Raw genomic sequence first — 25,276 nt, forward strand, 5'->3', positions numbered from 1 at the left:
GTAAAGTCTCTATCACAAGAGAGAGATGACTCAGCCTTACTCTTAGCTAAAATATCCATACCCATGTACAGGTATGTATACAAGTGTGTGTGTGTTGTGGAGGAGTGGGGGGGGAGGGAGGGTATGTGCACGTGTTACAGAGTTTGGTGTGGCTCCCAGCAAAACATAGTTTCCACACTGAGACCTAAAATTCCAGTTACAAAGATAAATGCTAAACTTTGAATGTTAAAATGTAAATATTTCAAGGAGAAAATGCATTAAGAAGAACACTAAAGTAAAAATTACTGACATCAGAATTAGTTCAGAAAAGTATTTGACGTTAATGGTAGAGAATAGAAATGAGGGCATTAGTCCCTTAAAGGTGGGGAAGATGAAAAACCATGGGAGTAAAAAACATAAATACAGGTCAACCTGGTTTCTCCTAAGATAAAGTTTGTCTATTATACTTATGTCCACTCCTAAGAAAGTGTATGTAAATAATGATACAGGAGATTGTATATGTATAGAAACTATAATTAAAATAGGGTAGGCTTAAAATTTTATAATAGAATTTCTCATTAGAGAAAATATTCTCATTTTATTCATGATAAGTCAAAGTTATGAATACATACACACACACACACACACACACACACACACAATCTCCATCTGGAAATTGCCTCTCTAGGGAGAGACAGTGGCTCTCTTGTAGGTTACTGAGCATAGAAAGATCTTTTAAGATTTAACTGCTAGATTTTCCCCTGTACCTCACTTTTATTAAAACAGCACTTTAGATTTCATTTGGAAACCAGGCTAACAGAAACATTACCCTAGCTAAAACTTTAAATAGAGCAAAAAGAGAGATTTGGTTACATCATCTGGTTTCTTGGCTTGCACAAGAGAAGCAAAGGGCAAATGTGAAAGTCGGGGGGAATGTGGATTGTAACTAAAAGAAGAACACAGAAAACTTTCTACTGAAGCAAAGATAACTAGCCCTGCAAATTACAACACGATTGGATTAATTGAATCAAAAAGTATGGAAAGCCCAGGGGAATCTCCATACAACACAGGGATAGGAGTATCATAAATAGATATTAAGCATAGAATGCTTGAGAACAAAAAAATACATGTCATAAATATGGAAGTGCAAACTATAAGGAATATTATTCATTCATTGAACAAATATTTAATGTGCTTAGTACAGGCCAGCATGGTTCTTCTAGGCGCTGTGAGCAGGGCAAGGAGGTGTTTGAAGTCCATCATCATTTGGGTAGTTGCTGAAAACTTGACCTTATTTTAGACCCAAAGACTCTCAGTTTTCAAAGTTCCCTTTGCTGGGAGTTCTTTCAGCTTCAAACCAAGACCTATTTGAAGAACTATGAAGACTAGCAATTAGAGTTCCTTGAAAATTTAAATGTGTATCTCCCTCTTAACATATGCATATGTCAAAAAATTCACTAATAGTGTACTTTAAAAGTCAGATAATAATGCTTTTGATTTACGAGTGCTTTGCAAATAAAACACGGTGAATTAACTATACACTGGCTGAAGTGAGACAGTTAATAAAAAGAGAAATGTGACAGTACCATTTATGCTGTCCTTGCCAAGCTCACTGGTACTAATGTCCATCATTAGAGTCATTAGCACACAAGGGCAGGTTAACTTGGCTAAAATTCACTTGAAGCACAAAATGAAAGTGCTGCAGTATTTCAGGCCAGAACTTGTATAGCCCAAATATGAAGTCAAATCACATCAACCAAGAACTTTAAAATTAATCTGAGGATATCACATGGAAAGGTGTTGTCTCTGCCCTGTAGCGTCACCATACATTTGGTTTGCTTGGGACAGTAGTGGCTTATAACTGTTGTCCTGGCATAATTATTAATACCACCCTCTTCCTTTCTTAAGTGTATGGGTTTGGACAATAAATCAATATGCCACCTTTCTTATAGGTCACGGAATTCAGAATTTTATAACACTTTCCTTTAGAAAGAGTTTCTGGAAATACCTGAGTGAAAATAGTTCTTATAGGTCAGCAGAAGTCAAAGACATCACTAAGAGAAGTACATTTCTGACAGGGTCATAAGTGACTTTTATTTTAATCACAGTTATATTTATAAATCTGAGTGTATATTTATGTTATTAGTAAAATCTATCTTGGACTGTATGAACTGTCACCTTCAATATGGTCAAGGTCATGGAATATAAATCTTAAAATAATCATAAGCATTAAGGTGGAACACAAACCTATATATGTGTTGGAGGTGAGGACTGGAGGGCAGAGACTGACAGCTACAAATACTGGTTCAAGTCCACTAAAATGGACTACAACTTAGACTCCCCCCTGGAAAGACAGTAAGATTAGGACCACTAATATGTCATAAGATTTTAACAAGATTAAAAGTACAAAAGCATATTAAAAATATATAATGAGCTCACATATATTATGGAAGACAGAGTTAGGCAAGCACAAGAAAATTATGAAGAAACTACTTCATTTTCTTGGCTTTTTCCTGCTATGTTCTCAAAAGCAAAAGAATGGAAAGGAGCATTTCCCAGATTTTTATCCTGAGTTCTGAGTCCCTTTTCTTGAGTAGTGATTCTCACAAGGAGGCCTGGAGCAAATACATAAACTAAACAACCTCAGAAGAGAAGGAATGGAAGTGGTTGTGCTCCCAGGTAAGAGGTGGGGGTAGCCCTACTCCTGGGAAGTTGTGGAAGCAGGATTGGATAGGTGAGGGCTTCTAGCTTCACGAAGGACACAAAGATTGAGGCCTCCAAGGTGGCAGATTCGCTGGGTGCTGGTGAAGGCCAATGTATCCAGGGTCATGGACTTGGAAGTCAGGTAAGGAGACTGAACTAGTCCCACCCAAGGGAGTAAGGCCACTAGGGCAGCCACCTACCTTCATTAGGAACACAACAACCTGGTAGGATCCCAGCCACTGCTGCAGAAGATCACTGAGAGGATTTGACTACCAATTGACCCATGAAATGGACCTGGGCAATCAGAGGCTCCTCCCTTCCTCCTCGGGCCTGGGATGTACGTTCTGTTCTGCCCACCATTCCCACAGGGCGAGCCATTTGCAAGAATAGGGCTTTGAGAGAGTAAGGTGTTGTGGAGGCCATCTGTATGGTATACAGAACTGAACCCAGTTAAGACCTCTTTAAGATTCTGGCAGGTAGGGTAGAGATCTACTCAGCTTGCAGCCACTGAAGACAAACATCGTTTGTAAGTTCCCTTGCTTATTAAAATTGCCACCTACCAATCTACAGTGTAAGGGGCAGTTTCAGATTTTACCTGGGAAGCTCCCAAGGTTGTGAATCAACACCATCTGAAATAGCACCCTAGTGCCCAAGAGGTGGCAGAAGACCATCACCCAAGCACTAATAGGAGAAGAGGATACAGGTAAAAACAGAATGAGGATTTATCTCCAAGACATGGGACTTCTTTAAACTGTAAGTATTTTTAAAAGGATCTGAAAAGTTACCAGTACTGTGCTCTCTGCTCACCTTGGTAAGCAGGAACACAGAGCAAGATTTATTTAATTTAGAGAAAAAAGTGTGACATCATACATAAGACCCTAACCGGGAATTAAAAAGGATAAATGAGAAAAACACCTCCTTCATGAGGACTCCAAACTGAAATTAACACTACTATCCATTTAGTCTTCTGCTCCAAAATCTCCTATCACGGTAACTTACACATATACTCCTTGGCCTTTGTAATACCAAATACTCCTAGTTCTTTTTTTTTCTTCTATTTTCCTGATTAGTCTTAGTCACCTTTTTAAGTATCTCTTCTTCCATTCATCCCATAATTGATATTTGTCATGGTTTGTCCTTAGCCTTTGTCTTTATCATATCACTACATGGTCTCACCCATTCTCGAGGGATTAACATCCAGTATCTCCAGCACAGACTTTTCTTTCTGAGCCCTGGACTGGAAGACTCACCTGCCCACTGTCCTCCTGAATATCCTGCTGCCAATTCAAACTCCATTTACAAAACCAAATTCAAAATCTCCATTCCTTTCCCAACACACAATATACCATATCTCCAATCTGACCATTCCCATCCCTAAATCCATTCCTACTTTTGATTTTACCATCTTATCACTTTCAAAATAACTCAGAGTAAGATTCACTCTTGAATTTTTCCTCCTGCATATTTTCCATTTCAATCAACAGTTCTAGTATTTTATAACCCGACATCCATATTCTTCACTCATAATTTGAGTTCCCATAGTCTCTTAATGGGACCATTGCAACAACCTAACTGCTCTTCCTCACTCTAGCCTTTTTCCATCTCAAATCCACCTTCCACTTTTCCATTTCAGGAGAAACTAGCCATTGAATAAAAAGACAAGAGTTTTCATTAAAATACAAGTATAGGCACACATCCCTTCTCTTGAAACCTGTCATTGATCAACATTCCCCTAAAGTATAAAATTCAAGTTCCTTAATGTGATAGAGAAAGGCGTTGCTTGACTTGACCCAGGCTTACCTTTGCCCTCTCACCACTTCCTAGCTTTCCCTCTAGTTCCATCAACAGTAAACAGGCTGCAGTTTCCTACATTGCTGCTGAACCTCTGCCTAGGGTACTCTTCCTTCCCCATCACTTGAATAGTTCCTGTATTTCCTATGGGCCTTAAAATGCAGGTCAGAGAGGACCCCCTTTAGGAAGTCATCTTCATTATTAAGTATTTCATACACTGGAGTAATAGTCAGAAAGAACATATAGGATGGAATCTCTTGGGAGGTAGTAAATTCTCTTGAGGGCAGACAAGGAGGAATGGCCACTAGCCATGTAGAATGTAAAGGGTTGGATTACATGACTTTATGTACCAGTCCATCTCTTGAATTAAAGGATTTGTTTTGTCAGTGAAGATTAGCTGAAAGTCTGTTAACTCAGAAGACTTTTAGTGTAAATACAAAGAAATTTTCCTCACCTATTAAGAGAAAAAGAAAAAGGGTTCCTTCTTATGTTTTCTCTATTGTATGACTAATAAATAAAATTAACCCAAAGTAACACACTGATAAGATTATTTAAAGTCCTAGTTAATATTCAATATTGTATATATTAAAATACTTAACAATAAATGTAAGTTCCATTTCTTATATCTAGAATAAGAGAAGAAAAGATAAAATGAAATTGAACCAGAGCACTGGAAAATTAATTGTACTTTATTTCCAATCAGACTAAAATAAGTATATAAAGTATTCATGACTGATTTCTGTAAATTTATAATGGCAACAGAATAAAAATAACTAAAGAGAATTATTCCATTGATGGGACATCAGCAAAGGAAATTACCTAGCAAAACATATCAGAATATCATCAAGGAGAAAAGACGTTCTAGTTAGACAAACACAGCTTCACATAAGATCATAAAACTGTTGTGCCCTCAGGGCACATTCCATTAATATCAGATCAAATCTTGTTATTTCAGTGTGCAAAGAGAATTTAAAAACATTGAGCAGATGGTTATCATGCCTTATTAGAAGTAGGAGTTTACATCAAAAATGTTTGTGATTCAGAGTTTGACAGAATCCAAATATCAAGAGTTGAAATATAATCCCACTTGATACTAAAAATATGTATTATGATATATGCAATTCAAAAGAGGTTCTAGAAAGAAAAGAAGACAATGGTTAGAAACTCAGCAAGAGCTATAGAACTTGAAGATCCAGACTTTAAGGTCAATTTCAAAAGTGTATGTATTAAAATAAACTTTTAGTAACACATTTATATAAATTATTCTCCACAGGAAAAACAGTGATAAACCTTCCATTTTATCGAGAAAGTCAAAATATTATATTTTACTGTAATATAGCTTTTCCATTAGGCTAATGAAAATTGGGGTTGACTTAAATTGCTTATTATTGTTCAGGAGGAAAATATGTAATTCTGAAAGGAAATTATTACCTGTTAATTTTCCATTTAAGGAGAAACTCGACACTGAATAAAAATAATACCAAATTAACCTTACATCTTACTTTGGAGCCCTATGTATGATTTAGCAGCATAATTTATGCATGCATCCTATATAATAAAAGGGTAATATGCAAATTGACCCTAACTGTGGAATGACTGGAATGACTGGTTGCTATGACGTGTACTGACCACCAGGGGGAAAACACTCTACACAGGAGCTGCCCCCCGTGGTCAGTGCCCTTCCACAGAGGGGAGCACTGCTCAGCCAGAAGCCGGCTCATGGCTGGCCAGCGCAGTGGCAGTGGCGGGAGCCTCTACACTAAGGATGTCTGATTAATGGCTTAGGCCTGCTCCCCACAGACCTAACAGTCCCCAACAGGCCTAAGCCATTAGTTGGACATCCCCCAAGGGCTCCTGGGCTGCCAGAGGGATGTCTGACTGCCAGCTTAGGCCAGATACCCTAGGGAGAGGGCCTACACTGGCAGGTGGATATCCCCCAAGGGGTCCCAGACTGCGAGAGAGTGCAGGCCGGGCTGAGGGACCCCCCCCAGAGTGCACGAATTTTTGTGCACTGGGCCTCTAGTATATTATAATGTCCTATAATGTTGATGAAATCAATTTGTTCTTTATTTTCTAATTATGTACTAAGTGAAATCATATTAAATAGCACTTTTAAAGTCAAAATCCATCAAAAAAGTAAAGGTAAATAAAACACTTTCAGAAATGTTACAGGTTGTTATTATCACAACTAGAGGCCCGGCGCAAAAAATTTGTGCACTCGGGGGGTCCTTCAGCCTGGCCTATGCCCTCTTGCTGTGTGGGACCCCTCGGAGGATGTCCACCCCAGTGGGGACTCTCATCCCATGGAGGTTTGGCCAGCCTGAGTGAGGGACTGATGGCTGTTTTCAGGCTGGCCACACCCCCTTTAGGGTGAGGGGTCCCCACTGGGGTGCCTGGCCAGTCTGGGTGAGGGGCTGAGGGCAGTTTTCAGGCTGGCCAAGCACCCTGGCAACGTAAGCTCCCAGCCTCTCCTTTTTATTCTTTTTTGTTTTATTCTGGGATTTATTTACCTTCTATAATTGAAACTTTGTTGCCTTTAGTGGAGGACTGCAGGAAGCTTGGCTTCCTCCATCGCCAGGGGCAACCCACTCCTGCTTGCTCCAGCTCCATGGCCACGGCTAGCTGAAAGCAGGTATCTGGGGTTTGTTTAAAACTTCTATAATTGAAACTTTGTTGTTTCAGTAGAATTCAGAGCCGGGCCGTGGCAGGCGGGGAACCTTGGCTTCCTCCATCACTGGAGCAAGCAAGCCTCCTGCTTGCTCCAGCTCCGTGGCTGCCGACTGCCATCTTGGTTGGGTTCATTTGCATATAGTCACTCTGATTGGCTGGTGGGTGTGGCTTAAGGCGTGACAAAAGTATGGTCAATTTGCATGTTTGTCTTTTATTAGTATAGGATTTTGTATTTTGAAATGGGCAGTAGAATAGAAAGTATAGGCCCCTGTTGTTAAAAATTAATACCATCACATTATTAAATGTTTACATCATCATCATCAGTATAGTTATACCAGTTTTGAAAAACAGTACTACTTACAATTTCAAAGTAGGTTTTCATTTAATGTCAGGCATTATATTGACTCGACAAAAAGGGAAAGGTTAAATTGTCCAGACTAATCCCATGCAGGCTGACCCATGGTATCAAGCAATCCTGATCAATCACAAGGTTTGGACATTCGATCCCTGATCATAGGTGAGGTGGAGGGGACAGGAGGTTCTGGTCCTGCTATAACTATTAATACTGAGAAGACAAAACCAGGCCAGAGGCCAAAAACTCTGCCATGTCACCCACATTTCCGATATTCCTATTATCTGTACAATGCATTCACGTCTCTCATTGATTTCTTTCTTCTCTCTAGAACTTGGTTTTCAATAATGACTTTCTACAAATCCTCTAACTCTTTCAGTTACTTGCAAGCTTGCTAATTTCTCTACCCATTTAATTTATAGATTTACTAAATACAAACAAAGAAACAAAAAAAACACTGCAACTCAGTTGCCAAGGAGCTGAGGGCTCCTGACAAGAGCTAGAACCAATTTGCCATTTATTTGAGGAAACCATCTGGGAAGAGAACTTCCAGTAACGTCTACACAGGACTATAGCCCTGGCAGTAACCTCTTGAGAGATCCCAAGGTGAACCAGCCCAGCTGCCCCCAAATTCCTCACCCAGAGTAACTGTGTGAGATCACAAATGTGTATGATTGTTTCAAGCCTCTGAATTTGGTAATAATTTGTTACACAGCAATAAATACCTCCAGGCTCTATGGTTATTCTGAAAGCTAGTAGGAGCCACTGGAGAAGCCAACGCATGGAAATAATGAAATATAACACTATATGTGATTTCATGAGGAAAGGGCTGAGATTATAACATAGAAATGGAAGTGTAACATTCATAGTGTCAATGGTCTCTTTACCTTAATAAAAGGCTGGACAGGATGATGACAGACCAAAAGAACCTTTGTAAAGATATGTTTTGTAGTATGAAAGCCTGGGAATAATTGAATAATTTCAAAGGGCAACTTCGTAGAGTAAATGTCACTAATGATATTCACATACTATGTCATATTTTTACCATATTTTCTACCTTTTAGTCAGAGTTTTTAGTCTTACAAGAACAATAAAATAATAGATATAGGAGTTATTTTAGAAGATCAGTGTCTATGCAAAGTCAATGAATAACAATGCATTGTAATTTAGATGTTAGGGTTTTGTCTTTCAAGCCTGTAGGCAATATTGCTTCCAATTAATTTACTGAGAATTATAATTTATCTCAGGTACAGAAAGAATACACAAGCCAAACAAATAAGGAGCCATCCCATACTCTGGATAGCCAACAAATTGCATTTAGAAAAGAGTTAAAGATATACAAACCATTAGAATTCACAGTACCATTTTTGCTTGAAATCCTACGTTTACTGAGTTCACTATTTTATTTAGTTCTCATTTGACAGACACTTATATTGTTAAGATAGGCTATGTGATAGATGTTTTGTTAAAGAGTGACGTATATAACCACTGTCCTAAACTTTGATGGTTATAATTTTTTATAAAGCATATGCTGCTTTCCCACACTGGTACTTTCTCACCCATAATAACCCTGTCCCTCTATGACTTAAATACTATTGAATATTACTGACTTTTATTTTTCCGTATATGAGGCATAAAAATATCTGTGGTTAGAATATTGGTATATTTCTTAATAATTTCAATTCAAAGAACTGTCTGTACTCAATACAGTTACAGGACTAAAATGAAACTGAATAAATTGAATATTTTATAGTGCACTAACTTGAAATTATGACAGAAAAATTATTTAATTAATTACTAAACTTTTATTTAATCAAGTATGCAAACCAGCAACTTCAGAGAGATTAGTAGGAAATTCTTTCCAAATATAAGCTCATTTGAATTATCCTCTGGTAGAGTCTTGGAAGTAGTTATTTGTCAGTGCCTGGGGAAGTAATAACTTATGATGTGTTGGTGGTGAAGAATACTTATATTGTAACAGGCTAGATGCTTCTGTGGTTTATCATTAACACATAAGATGACACAGTGATACATATTGCAGGAGCATATTGGGGATTGGTGTCACATTTGTGAAATGGCCAATGTGTGACCAGGTGCCACCCTAGTTTGCATATCATATACATTAAAAAGTTCATCTTTAGACAGTGGTTAAAAGCAAAGCACTACCTGAAATCTCAACTGTTCCTTTTATTAACTATGTTGGGATAAATCAATTATAACCAAGCATGCCATTTTTTTTCTAATCATCAGATTATTACAGAGAATTAACACTGTTAGAATGAATGGCTATTCCCTCGTCCAGGTTGTTTCCTTCAAGAGAGAGAATGCTCCACTATCTATGTCACTCCTAACATATCTCCACTTCTAGGCAGACATGACTTATTGATCATTTTGAATGAAGAAAATTAGTGTGTGTAACTTAGGACCTTTTCTCTAGAGACCAAGTCTCTTCTGGAGAGCACCCCAAATTCTGCCCTGCCTCTCCAGCAGGGGTGTGCAGTGTGGCACTGTCTGGGGCTGGGGACGCCTGCTTAATTCTGGACTTTAGTATTAGGAAGTCCCCTTGCCTGTAGACATAAGTCACATTCTCCAGTACATAGTCTTCCAGAATAGAGGTAATATTTTGGTCACCATAAGCTTATTTCTTAATTTATTCAGTACTTGGGCAGAGAAGATGGGTACTTCTTATTGGTCCTTCTAAAGGAGTTTAAAACATCAGTGATGAGAACAATCAACCATTCTATTAAAGGACAAAATACAAACACCCAGACTAACCAGCGTTTTCATGTGCTCCAACTTTTATTCTCATGCCAACTACCTAGACCTGTGGTCGGCAAACTGCGGCTCGCGAGCCATATGCGGCTCTTTGGCCCCTTGAGTGTGGCTCTTCCACAAAATGCCACGTGCGGGCGCGCATACAGTGCGATTGAAACTTCGTGGCCCACGCGCAGAAGTCGGTTTTCGGCCTGGGCGAGTCTATTTTGAAGAAGTGGTGTTGATATTTGTCTCTGTTGACTATTGAGTTTGCCGACCACTGAGTCCTAGACTGTTTGAAGTCAGAATGAAGAGACTCCAAGAAATTAGGCAAAGGGCTACCCGTTCATTGTGGCTCAGTTGGTTCAATGTCATCCCATGCAGAAGGTTATTGGTTCAAATCTTCACATGCCCAGATTGTGGGCTCAATCCCCAGGAGGGGCCGTACAGGAGGGAGCTGATCAATGATTCTCTCTCAACAATGATGTCTCTCTCTCTCTCTCCCTTCCTCTCTGAAATCAATAAAAGGTATATATAAAGAACCAGTAAAAAAGACCAAAAGAAGCAGAGTGATGTAGCTGATAATCTTCATCATGGGATGCAAATAAGAAAATGTCAAGGTGAGTGCAGTTAACAGTATCAACTTGTACAGAGGTTAAAGGGAATGTAGGCAGGAAAGAGGAGTTGGTCAATGAGATTGAAGAAAGCATTTTCAGAAGCATGGTGAGAATGTTAAAGTGGTTTTGAGTGTTAGTTGAGACATACAACTGTGGAACTCAATAGAATGCAGGATAATTCCCAGTGCTCAGGAGGCAGGCATAGAGCCAAGAGCAACGAGACCCACTTGAGGCATTGTACCCAGCAAGCATCAAATTAGATGTAAAGAAAAGAAAGGTGGGAGGGAGAGGAAAGGAAAGAAAAGGAACTTCAAAGAAAAGCATCAGAGCATCTAATCTTGAAAAATAAAATTAGAAGTAGCTTCTAAGTAATTAACTACTCAGTTATACAGAGCTGTCCAAAATAATCAGCACGGTGAAGTAACCTTTTGTTTAGGCAGTGATTGATTCTCAGGTGAGGCTGGCATTGAAAAACTTTGCTGCTAACCTTTGTAAGAATTTGGTGATAAGTTCAAAGAGAGAAGTCAAAAAAAGTATTCAGAATCCCTGCAAGAAATGTTCTAAAAATGGAACAAAAAATATGATTGCTGATATAAAAATAAGCAGCAATTTTAATCACACTATACCAGATGGGGCCTGCACAGATAAAAAGGGCACCGTCGTTAAAAAGAAAATAATGTTCCAGTGAGGACAGAATGATGTCCCTTTTAGCAGCCATAAGCACAGCACTCTGCCAGGAGTCCTACAGTGGCGTGTAGGCAATATTTTTGTCAAATAACGTGAGTGTGTCTGACAGTTATGTTCTATCACAGGCTGTGCCCTTGATGGTAAGAGTGTTCTGCTGGAGCATAAATAGAAACTGAACACTAAGATATTAATCTAACAAACTGGTGAAGATGACTCAATGCCACAGACCTGGCAATTGAATAGAGATCAGAACAGAATCCAACAATCAGCACAGAAATCTAAATCAACCTCAAAGAGCTAGTGTCTAACACACAAGCGAAGTCTATAAAACCAGATGATAAGGCAAGGGCATCACTGAGATCACTCAGTCCAGCTCCAACAATCTATGAGTTTGTAAATCCTCATAAAATTTTTGGCTCTTCGCCTGATAAGAATCTAAAATAAAACTAAAATTATAAATAAAGTAATTGGCTTGAAAAATTCATGTAAGAATTATGAACTTTCCTGGGTTTAAATTAAACTAGCCCAGCCATCATGGCTCAGTGGTTGAGTGTTGATCTATGAACCAAGAGGTAATGGTTCGATTCCCAGTCAGGGCACATGCCCAGATTACAGGCTCGACTCCCAGTGTGGGATGTGCAGGAGGCAGCCTATCAATGATTCTCTCTCATCATTGATGTCTCTCTCTCTCTCTCTCTCTCTCTCTCTCTCTCTCTCTCTCTCTCTCCCCCTTTCTCTCTGAAATCAATAAAAATATATTTTTAAAAAATAAATTAAACTCAAAACATGTTTAGGAGGGCTCAGGAGACAGACAACCAAGTAGGTTAGTGACTGCCCATAGAGGTGACCTAGAGCTACTCTCTCCTGCCTCTTGTTCTTCATATGACAAATAAGGATAATAATAACCACGTCATAGGACTGTTGTTAGGATTACATTGTAATTTATATAAGTCACTTACTTAACTGCCTAGCACATGACATGCACTCAAGGTGAGTTATTTTTTATCCCTTTATCAATAAATTAGATTTGAGCCCTACATACAACTCATCAGAAACAATTGGGCATGGAAGATCTTAGCTAAATGGTGTCAGATAATCTGAATATGCTCTGGAACAGGGGTGGGGAACCTTTTTATGAGTGCATGCCAAAACCAGCAAAATCTCTGACTCAAAATTCTTCTGCGTGACAAGCCTACTTGATACCTCTTAAGGTGTACGTATGTGAAGAACCTTGAAGGAATAATAAAATTAATTCGAGCGACAAAAACACAGTATATGATGATAATGAAAAATACATTTATTTTTTAATGTATACATGTACACTGATAGTCCGACAGAAAACTTTATGACTCCGTTTGATATTATCAGTGGGACTTTTGCTGCTGCATCACTGATGACAGAGATTTTACATCAGGTTTATATTTTGTGACGTTCAGAGATATGAACGAGCTACTACTTTCATCCGTCAGGCTACTCCAATTATGAGACTTAACAATTCATCACTGAGAACAAAGATTCATAAGCGTATGTGGATGAAACCAAAACACTGGTCGGATCTAGGAAGGCAGGGAGAGTTAAGGCAGACGCATAGAAATTGCTCTTCCCCTCTCCCATCAATCCATGTCTATGGTCTTTAAGATAACTTGTTATGTAAAATTATTTATTTATCCAAGATGCACCTACACTGAATTTATCTGAAAAATAAAAAAGTCGATATTAAGAAAAAAATTGTAAATGGAAGATTATAAGAGAGGGTTTCGCGTGCCAGCAAAAGTTACTGGCCTGCCATGTTTGGCACGTGTGCCAGGGGTTGCCCACCCCTGCTCTAGGAGGTTGTGACTCAAACACAAATCTAGTTGTACAGGAAAGAAGGATGGAACACTGAGAAGACCAGCAAGTGGAATATGTACACTGAGATTGTAATTTCAAAGAAGCCTCCATCTACTTCAAGCAACAGGAAGTCAAAAAGAGCCAGAGGTGCTGTCCAGTATATCCACCCGGTAAGGGTTTCGCCCCTTTAACTCTTGGGAGAGATGAGTCCTGTGATGGGGTAGAAAAACTACAAATGATGACTTCAGGTTTTTCAGTCCCAGAAGCTGAAGAGAAATCACCATGAGGACCTAGCAGTTGCATATTCCAGCAGCAGTGATACAACAACACTTCATTGTCTTCTGACAATACAGAAACATCTATGGACCAAGATGTTCACGTTGGAGGGATATAAATAGTAAAATAAAGGCAGCTATGAACATCTTAAATGTTCAACCAAATATCGTGCATGGTACATTCAGGTGAAAGAATCACATAGCCATTAAGATGTAGTTACAAGTGATATTTAATGATCTGAAAGGTGTGGACTTATAATAAATACTGAATACACAGTATAAGCTCACGTTTTATGAATATATATTCCTAAGAAAACATGTCAAAATACTGGCAGTAGTGGTCTCTAGATGGTGCGATTGCAAGAGAATTTTTCTTCTTTGAACCTTGCTACATTTTCTAAATTCTACACAATGTTCTTGTCTCAGCTTAATAATTTAGGCAATATTTTTAAGAAAACAGAGATTAGCATGGTTGGCATTAAGTCACTGAAAATACTGGGCCGTGAAGAGCAAACAGGGAATCCCCTCCTCTCTCCATTCAAGTTCCCCTGTACTGTTCCCCTCCATGCTGTCCCTCTTCTGGTAGCCAGAGACCAGCAGTATCAAACTGCCCCAAAATATAGCTGGGGAGAGGAGGAGGAGTTAGTGCCTATGAATTCATCCTCCTCCCCGCCCCCCGCTCTTTTTAACCCAGTCTTCACCCTTTTCCTGACACTATTTACCTATAATAATGGCCACAGCAGTTCTTATTCTAGATCAAATAGGAGAGTAATGCTGGTGGGGAATGGGTGGGGAGGGGAGTGATAAAAGTCTTCAGTAGCAACAGTGAAATGTGGTCATATCTTTCCATTAGAAAGTCTTTCCCATCCTCACCTTGCTCTCTATATGAGGGCTGTGTGCTCAATAAACACTGCTGGAATTTTCCCCTCTTTTATTTCCTTTCCTTTCTTTTTCCTTCCTCCTTTCCTTCATAATGGATGCAAACCCCTGTTCTCTTAGGCCTTACTTGGGAGGTCCTCTAAGTTAGGCACTTCTAGGCTGGTAGATAGCTATTATCTTGGGACTAAGGTACAAAAATCCCTGTGTGACAAAGCAGGAGTGTTTAGCTATGCAGGGCTGGTCTCTGATAGGGATGTAGAGCCATTTGCATTATAAGGATCACAAAGATTTGAAGTTAGGGAGATTTATCAGGCAGACTAGACCAGGTCAAGTGGCAAAGGAAGGTAATGAAGCTCTAGAAATAAAGTTACCTTGAGACAAGGCAATGAACTAAGCTCATTCCCAGGGTCCATTGGAGAGGGCAGATTTTGGTCTATCCTCCATTTCCAGCCACTGGGCACAGTGCTTAGACCAGCCGTGGGCAAACTACAGCCCGCAGGCTGGATCCGGCCCGTTTGAAATGAATAAAACTAAAAAAAAAAATAGACCTGTACCCTTTTATGTAATGATGTTTACTTTGAATTTATATTAGTTCACACAAACACTCCATCCATGCTTTTGTTCTGGCCCTTCGGTCCAGTTTAAGAACCCATTGTGGCCCTCAAGTCAAAAAGTTTGCCCACCCCTGGTTTAGACCCTAGGGGACAATGGCTGGCCCTGGGACTATTAACTGAAGGGGAGTCTAAGTGTGGAGCACCTTTTGTAGATGTCACTGAGGGATAGGTCAAAATTCCCTCAGAAGACTATGGGTAGGACTTGGATCTGGAGAGCAGAACAAGGACTTTTGTAGGCCTAGAAGGGGCCATCGTTTAATACTAACAGGGTGTGAAAGTGAAGAAGTAGCAGTTACACTTTAAACATCAGTGTTTTTCCATTGGGGGTAGACATCAACCAGCCATCTTTTTTAGAGTACAAGCTGCTGAGGTTCTTGGGCAGATTAAGAGGAGAAGGGCATTCCAGGAAGGAGATACTAAACTTTCTGATACAAAGATCTATATATAATTAGCTTTAATTAAATTTGCTGGAGGGGAGGCTGAATTTACACCATTATAGAGTGATTCCTGTTTCATTACGAACATAGCCAAATGTGATCAAATCCCTACATTTGAAGCTGCCAGCTTCCTCTCCCTTTGATCCCCAAATCTTCATATACCCAAACGGAATTTTAGACAACTCCTCAATCTAGAATTGAATTGATTGCATGGATGAGCGAGAGAACAGAGGAGCCACTGTTACTGTGCTACTGTCCGATGTCGTCAATCTCAGCATTATTCGTATATAACCCAGATTTATCAGTGGGAGACTGTGAAAGTAGCCCATGGTTCCCCATATCTTTCTCCCATACCCTCTCTATCATGCATTCAACCAGAGGCTAGCAATTCCAAGGGACTGTGGACTGTGTCTTTTTTGTTCTTCATTGAACACCTAACACAGTGCTTGGCACATGGTAGGAGCTCCACATTAATTAGTAAAATGAATTTGTTCATTTCAACCACCACATCAGATGTGGAGCCAGGATAAAGAAAAATAAAATGGGATCACAATCTAGAGGAAGAATAAGGAGTATTCATTAGCACTAAGATTCTTAGAACACCTGCAGGTATGAGATGGGGATAAGTATGGATGGAGAAGAAGAAGAACAAAACCAAAGCAGAATCAGAGCAAGCTTAGGAACTCAGTTTTGTTCTCCATAAATAATGTCATTGCCCGGCTGATGTGGCTCAGAATTGAACCAGAAGGTCACGGTTCAATTCCAGGTCGTGGCGCATGCCCAGGTTGTGGGCTCAATCCCGGGGGGGGCGGGGGGGGTGCATACAGGAGGCAGCCAATCAATGATTCTCTCTCATAATTGATGTTTCTCTCTCTCTCTCTCTCTCTCTCTCTCTCTCTCTCTCTCTCTCATCAATAAAAAATATTAAAAAAATATAATGTTGCTAGCACCAAGCCTTCCACACCTATCCTCTCTCTAACCCTCTCCATGCCCCCACTTCCCCACATATCAGTTATACAATGGGCTATAGGATCAAGGCTTGCGTTTAATTGATTGAATTTAGCCAAAGCCTTCTCTTGAGACATTATTTCACTTAATCAATATTTATTTAACATTAGGAACTTTCCTGTAATGAAGGGTGAATCAGATCTGGACACTGAGCTCAAGGATTTAGAGTTTAGTAGGTATGTCTTTAACATTAGGTTTCCTAACCAGAGTCCGAGCACCCACAGACAGTTCACAAATGAGCTTTCAGAAGCCTATAAACCTCTTAAAGTAAATCCAATGTATTATATGTTGGTATGTGTACTTGACAGTGTCAGATATCTGACAGATAACAAATTTTCCAAAGGATTGGTGGCCCCATTGAGGTTAAGAACCATTAACTTTGGGCTTATAAAAAGTGTTCCAGTTCTCAAAATATTTCCAGTTGCTCAAAACATTTTTTGAACTTTTCCCTTGAACTGTTTCAAAGTCCAAGACAACTTTTGTGAAAAATCTCAATGATGACAGGTTTTCCTTGGAGAAGGACTCTGATTTTTAACGTCGTTAAAACCATCTCTATATATAAAAGGCTAATATGCCTAGTGTCCCTCCCTCTGTCCAACCGATTGCTATGATGCACACTGACCACCAGGGGGCAGACGCTCAACATAGGAGCTGCTGAGCTGCAGTGACTTGGCAGTGGCGGTTCTCAGGTGATGCACCCCGAAACCAAAGAGGAGGGAGTTCGATTCCTTGCATGGACACACAATTCCATCTTTGGCTGTGGGTTATGTTATTGGTGAGGCACTGTCGGCCCTGAATCTGGTTTACTGCACACTTGCATTTGCGTTCCACACCCTGTACAACAGCAACTTTGCAGAGTGCCCTCTCGCACTCTGGGACCCCTGGGGTGATGTCAGAGAGCTGGTTTCTGCCCAATCCCCGCACGCCAGGTCAAGGGACCCCACCTGCCGAAGGGACTCTGTTCACTCTGCAGACGCCCTTTGAGTCATGGTGCCATCCAGGTGCAGCCAGCGGGGAGGGACTGCAGGAGGTTGGCCCCGGGGCATTTCCAGACCATCTCACCCAGTCCTGCCCCACTGGCCACCTTCTAATTAACCTCCTTTCAATGTGCACAAATCCGTGCACCTGGTCACTCGTGGTAAGATAATATGATAGGTAGATGCTTAAGTGGTGAACTTTTGTTGAGTTTTTTGGTTGAAATGAATGTAAATGTAAGTAATGAGACTAATTTTCTTGGAGGACATGAAGTAGATTAAAGGCTATGTTATAATTGAAAAACATATGGAAAAGCACCAATAAAAATATCAGTGCCTTAAGGATAATATTAACCAAGAGAGGAAAAAGATCCCATCTCATCATTTCACTGAACAAATATTTGAGTGCCTGCCATGTATTGGGCACTCTTGTAAGTGCTGTGAATACAAACAAAAATCCCTGCATTCATGGAGCTTCCATTCTACCATCATTGTTTAATAATTCAGTTCATCTAATATGTATTGCTCAACTTTGAATACACATTAAAATTTCAAAAGTAAAATAGAAATAAAAAGTATGCTGCAGAGAAAATTATGTTTGAGTAGAAAACTATTAATAGCAAAATACAATGTAATGTTTAGCACACTGGTAAACATGTGGTGAGAGTAAACAGAATCACTGGAACCAAAACAGAAATAAAGAAGTAAACAGTTAAGGATATTATATGTTTGATGATTCTAAGAAAATAAATGATTTTAACTATACTCAGTCAACTAATCTAAACAAAAACAATGGAAAGATTTTGGGGGATTTGGGAGTATAAAATCATAAGTTAACATGGAGGCAATGAAAAATAAGATTGTCAACAGGCTGAGCTGAGTTTACTCCCTTCTCTATAAAGTATAGGCTATGCCAGAAGCAGGGCCAGGAGATCATGGAAAAAGTTCTTGTTCCAGGCCTAACTAACTTTCTTAAGTAACTTTCATCCTTCTCTAATTTGAACACTTCAGGTTTCCCTAACACACTTATGCTACAAATCAAAGGGCCCAGAAATACCTTTTTTCTGACATTATCATTTACACACACACACACACACACACACACACACAAATGAAATAGAATGAAAAATTATATGTAGTCTAAAAAAGTATATGTGGCCCGGCTGGTATGGCTCAGTGGTTGAGCATCGACCTATGAACCAGAAGGTCACAGTTCAATTCCCGGTAAGGGCACATGCTGGGGTTACAGGATTGATCCCCAGTGTGGGGCCTGCAGGCAGCTGATCAATGATTCTCTCTCATCATTGATGTTTCTATCTCCTTCTCCCTTCATCTCTGAGATCAGTAAAAATATATTTAAAAAATAATAATAATAAATAAAAAGTATATGTGAATTGATCAATAGTTAATGTAATGTAACAGGAGAAACATTCTGGAAGAAAGTCTTGATCCATGGGGTTTGCCAGGAGGAGAAGAAAAATTACCTTCTGTTCCCCATTCCCCTACAGGAATCCTCCTATCATGTGCCTAAAAAGAGAATGAACAAGGAATCTTCAAGTGTTTAGCTTGAGTCCTAAGAAACTCATCTGAAGCCTTTCAATTGAAACCACCTTTTCAAAGATTTCTCTGCAAAAGAGGGGACTAGAAATTTTGAGAGAAGGGACACACACACACACACACACACACACACACATTAAAAGCAGACCTTTTGATATGCAAATGTTGAAGCAAATGCCATTTGGAACAGTTGTTTTACTGTTTTCTCCTTCAAATGGGGAGAAGATCAGCGATGGAAGCCGAAGCACTTATCTGGAGGTGATAAATGACCAACTGATACAAAAGAGCTGGCTGGGACAAAGGAGGAAAGGATTCCCTGTGAACTGGCATAGAGAGGACTCGAGAAATGGCGGTATCAGAATCAATGTTAACATCTAGGCTGTTTAATACCCTCTTGTAGTTTTCAGGCCTAAAGCACAGCTTAACAGGTGCAGATTGAACTGAAATGTAAACATTTTCCTGGACTGGGTAAACATTTTTCTCTTCATCGTGGACACTCAGTGGCAACTCAAAGATCAAATCTATGTCAACAGAGCCCTCTGGTTCAAACAGTCTGTTCTGCCATTTGGATTTAGAAACAGAATAACCTTGTCTGTCTAGTTGTGAATTGTTCTCCACTAATTTCAATGTTTGTTTCACTCACACATGAAAGGAACTGCTTACATTATAAAATGGTTGCAAGTAAATTCAGGGTATACTAAGAAATTGCCATTTGAAAGATGAAGATAGAATGTAAAACACTCATGTCATAAAGTAAAAAGTAAAAAGTTGAGGAAGTAAAATTTATTTTTGTGAACTCTCTAAAGAACCTAGTTTTATCTCATGATTTTGAAAAGATTTTCAAAAATCATTCTTTTTCATCTGTGAAGATGCCAAGTAGCTCAGGCCAACTGATCTTAGAAAAATCAAAATGCTTCTTTTTCCTAAATTATACTATCTGGCAAAGTGACTGCACACTCATTCACTTGGATAGAACGCGCTTTGTGAACGCATTATCACCAAATATGATAGTGACGAAAGTTAAAGAATTGGGCTTTGTTTTCATTTGGGAGAAGAAAAAGTTAAGATATCAGAGTGATGGCATTTGAGTACATAAAGAAGTCATTGAGGCAGAATTAAACACTTGCTCAACCACTCTTGGTGGTAGGAAAATCAGAAAGGACAGGATTCCTGTTCCAAGAGGTCAGATAACCAGATAACCATGCTGGGCATATAAATGGCCCAGGCCGAGCTGAGTTGCCAGATAAGGAGTGTTGCTTGGGTTGCATAATCTCCAAGAAAAAGAGCTCACTGGCAGAAACTTTTAAAAAAATGCAGTTATATCAGACATTTTTAAATTTTCTCTCATGTCAGGGCTTCCCAGAAGCCCACATCTCAGACTGTAAGCGCGCCCTTATCATTAACCTCTTCCCCTGGTCTTTTAAAAGGCACTAGCCAACTTCAGTGGATTCTATCTTTCAACTATTATAATAATTTTAAGTGAAAACGAAATGTTTCTACTGCACCATTATCCCCATTTTTAAAAAGTGCGATAACTCGTTCCAATTGCTACTCAGCTAATTTGTATTTTCCTCCATTCTGTATTGAATAACTCCCTCTTGTACTCAATTGACCTCATGTCCTCAACACTCAATTTCTTTAAAAAGTTCTTATTACAGCACCAGCCAAAGCAGTAATTAGTAGTGTTTGGTGACCTTTTCCCATCCAGCACCAGAGGAACCAGATTTTTTCTTTTCATAATTTCATGGTATCCACTTTCCTTGACTTGCAGCCAAAAAAAAAAAGGAGAAAAAAATACAATACTTACTCTGAAAAGTACCTGCCAAGTAGCACCAAGAGAGGTCTAATAAATATTTTATTCTTGTCCTAAATGTAACTGGACTCTACAAAATCAAGTAAATTTCAGCAGACTTTAAAACTGGCAAGAATTAAGTTACTAATGTTACAGTTTAAATGATCCATCAATACCAGTTTTCCAGAAAAGGTCAACCAGAAAATAAAGGTCTATAAAACTTTAGTCTGTAATTGAGTGGAAATAATGTATTGGTAGCATTTGCTTTTCTATTTAAAGGTACTGTTGTGCATTTGTCCTTGCAAAGGGACTGTTGGGTTTTAATCATCTGTCCAGTTTTTCAAGGTAATGTTGAAATTTTCTTTCCCAAAGTGCAAGCTACTATGTTTTTATTAATGTCATTTGAGTAATTAATGGCTTATTCTCTGATTTACCAATGTAATGGAAGTGTTAAGTAGCACTAAATCTAGGACGGACTTATCAGAGTTACCATATACTCCTCCAACTTCTAAAACATTGATAGTCACCTTTGGGTGATCCTACTGTGGTCTGTCTGGTTCCAATCCCCTCCTACCCCCATGCCTTCTCTCTCCACAGTGGAAGCCACTTAATCTCTCCTGGATGCTCAACCTTATCTCAGGCTTTGGACCAATAGCATTCTCGTGAGAAGGGAACTTTAGCTCAATATAGAGCACTAGATATCGAGTCAACCTTGCTGTTAATCCAACTCTGATAACTGATCCCTTGGCAAAGATTTAACAATGAGGCTTCTGCCTTGTTCCTGAAACCAAGTCCCATTGATCCTGTAGGTATGGGACCTGGGTCCCTTGCTCACTTCCCTCAGTGCCTATTTCTCTGTCCTGATTAAAACATAACATCTGCTCTCTGTATGCCACAAAGGGCCTTCCTGGGTGTGTTTTTCCACCCAATGTCTGTAGTTATGTCCTAGTCCCCACCCCATCCCATCTCATCCTCAATCTCCTATATTAAAGGGCATGTCTAGTTCCAACTTAGATCTCCTAAACCTCCTCTGTTACAATGAAGTAATAAACATTGTCAGGCCTGCCTCTGTCTCAAGTTATAAATTCACCAATGGAATACATAATTGATCAAAAACGATGTTTGATAGATTTATAAACTTATGTAGGTTGGGTAATATTAATTCTTATAGTTCATGAAATGTTAACATTACCATTTCTCTCTATAATATGACATCATTATCACCACAGTATATCTGGTAGGAAACCATATAGTCTTTAAAAATTATTATATTGTCATATACGTAATGAAATGGAGAAATCCAGAAACAAAATTATATTCTGGTTAGTCAAGAGTGGTGGAACAGCAGGTGATTTTAACTTTCTATTTCATGGCTTTCTCTATATATCTCTATCTCTATCTCTTTCATTTGGTTGTATAGTTTCCAAATGTCCTATACTAAGCATGCATTGCTTTTAAAAATAACATGAACAAAAAGAGAAAGAATTAGCAAGAATGTAAGATAGTTTAAAAACCTGAGAGTATCTTCAAGTATAATAAAGGATCTAATGGATTTCTCTTTTTAGTGCCTTAAAAAATTAATAGAGATGATTTCCCAAAAGAGTTATGCTCAATGCTCCAACGTCTTAATCTACCTGTATGTGGTAGCTGTCCTATAATCAGAACACAGTCCCAGAAGATCTCTAAGACAGTAAGGAAAAAGCAAGCAAACAAGCACACCAAATCCAATATATCTAAGTACCCTATTCAAATGCAGTATGCTGAATGTCACTTTGAGAATAGATTAAGGACACTGTAGGTGGGCTCCAAATTTCAAAATAAAAACTCACCTTCCATTCTTACCCAGTCAGTTCAATAGGAAAGGATTAGTATAAACACTTGCTTGAAGGCTACCAATTTTGACCAGCTTTACTACACCTATTAACATTCATGTGAGAATTAAATGAGTATATATGAATCCCATGATAAACCTCTTCAGAGATAAGAAAAGTAGTTTGTACAAGGTCACAGGCCTATGTAGTGGCAAATCCATCTCTGACTATCTCTGAATCTCATTTTATTTCTAATATGCCACTTAGGTCTAATGATTCTTCTAATTCAAGATAGAACAATTAAAGAAAATGCAGAACCTGGCCAGGTAGCTCAGCTGGTTAGAGTATCATCGGGATATGCCAAGGTTGAGGGTTCAATTTCCGGTCAGGGCAATTACAAGAAGAAACCAACAAATGCATAAATAAATGAAACAACAAATCAATGTCTCTCTCTCTCTCTCTCTCTCTCTCTCTCTCTCTCTCTCCCCCCCCCCCCTCTCCCTCTCTCTCTTAAATCAATAAAAAATAAAACTTTTAAAGAGTATGCATGTAAAGTACCTTACACTGTGAGGAAAATTAGTGATTTTTGTACATTCTCTCTTCAGAAAGAATTCAAAAGTTGGAAAAATACATCTAAAACAAATTTCCAAGTTCTTTTATTAACTGACTTGGCTTTTTAAGAAAACAAAGTACAATTTCCCATATGATTTCAATATGGCAAATTCACAATGTGGCAAATTCCTATTTTTTCCAAATGATCAAGAAATGTGGCTGCTTAGTATTGCTACTTCAAAATGCACAGATGGACTACCAATGTTTTATACTGCACCCAATAAAAGGTAACAATATATACTGAAAATAAGTATACCTTTTTTGTCAGTAAGAAACAGATTGGACTCCTTCACAAGTTATGAACATAAATTGCTACAATGGTCTAGAGCAGTGGTCGGCAAACTGTGGCTTGCAAGCCACATGTGGCTCTTTGGCCCCTTGAGTGTGGCTCTTCCACAAAATACCACATGCAGGCGTGCACGTACAGTGCAACTGAAACTTCGTGGCCCATGCACAGAAGTCAGTATTTTGTGGAAGAGCCACACTCAAGGGGCCAAAGAGCCACATGTGGCTCAAGAGCCATGGTTTTCCAACCACTGGTCTAGACAGAGGACCCATCAGTAAAGATATTCAGTAAACTGTACTCTATACAATCCAACTTTTACTTCGTGCCTTATAAAGCTCATTGCTTATTAGTATGCCTTCAACTGGGGCTCAGGGAAATATTTTAGGTTTCCTAATCAAACATATTCAGGACCAGACGACAAGCAATATGAGTCTAAACAGAAGAGCATAAACATCAGCTGTTCTCCCGTGGTTGAATTAGAATTTGTATTGAATTCTCAATAGTCTGAAAGATTCTTATGAAAGGGCAGGGGCTTTATTCTCAAGATCTTTTTGATCTTGTCATAATGCCTGTTACCTGCATGTCACTTCTATAGATGCCCATTGACTGACAGTTGCTCCATAGCAAGTGGAAGATGACTGCTGTCTTTTTTGGCTGTAGTAAGAATCTGGAAGTTCTCAAATTAGTCAGATCAGTTACTTTTCCACCTGCTTATAAGGCCACTTTTGTCTTAAAGCCAATCCTACTTTCTTCTCTCAGACACTATGGTTCTATTGCAAATGCTAACAAATCAGTTCAGGAGTTGAATTTCAAGAAAAGTGTTATGTAAGAGAAGCACTCTGTTAAAATACAACTAACTACTGTGCTGTACACTATGAAGTAAGTTATTTAACACCAACATCACATGGTGCTCTCACCCATAGGAAACCTTTTAGGAGACATTCTATTAGGTCAAGAAGATCAATTCACTCCTGGGACTCTGGAGTCACTATTTTCTGCATCCTAGATATCTAAATGGATCACAGATGAGATGAACAATCTCTCATCCCACAGCCAGACTAGGCTGGGTCTAGAAATGGGGGTTTAAGTAAGGTCTACTCTTACTAATCATTACCCAGATAAGGTCTATTATTAATCACTAGAGGCCTATTGCACGAAGAGATACATGCAATAGGCCTTCCCTTCCCTTGGCTGCTGGCACCAGTTTGCCTCTGACACCCGGGACCCAGGCCTTCGCTCTGGCCGGGCTCTGGCCGGAGCTGGCCCTGGAGCCATCTGGCTTCGCTGCTCTGGCCCCAGGGCCATCCAGCTTCGCTCTGCCACTTGGAGCCTACGTATGCAAATTAACCGCCATCTTTGTTGGGTTAATTTGCATGCTCTCCTGATTGGCTGGTTGGCGTAGCGAAGGTATGGTCAATTTACATGTTTGTCTATTATTAGGTAAGATTATCCATCGTAATATAGCCTAAAAGTCTAGATTGATACTGAAAAGACCCAGAAGAGTATAAAAGCATTACAGCTATATTACCAAGAGAGGAATAATACCATTGACAGAAAATATAATGTCATAAGGACTTGGACTCATTAGATCAAGATGAGAAAGTACTTCAAAAATTATCCAGTAGCTATATAAACTCATCTGGAAGGA

General features: G+C 39.2%; 1 protein-coding gene across 2 annotated transcripts in view; it reads right to left on the reverse strand.

Moving 5' to 3' along the window:
- Window positions 1-25,276, reverse strand: part of TMEM117 (transmembrane protein 117) — a 443,674-nt gene that overhangs the window by 358,179 nt on the left and 60,219 nt on the right. The gene's annotated exons all lie outside the window — the stretch shown is intronic.

This window comes from Myotis nattereri, assembly GCF_964212035.1.
Source record: "Myotis nattereri genome assembly, chromosome: 2".
NCBI lineage: Eukaryota > Metazoa > Chordata > Mammalia > Chiroptera > Vespertilionidae > Myotis > Myotis nattereri.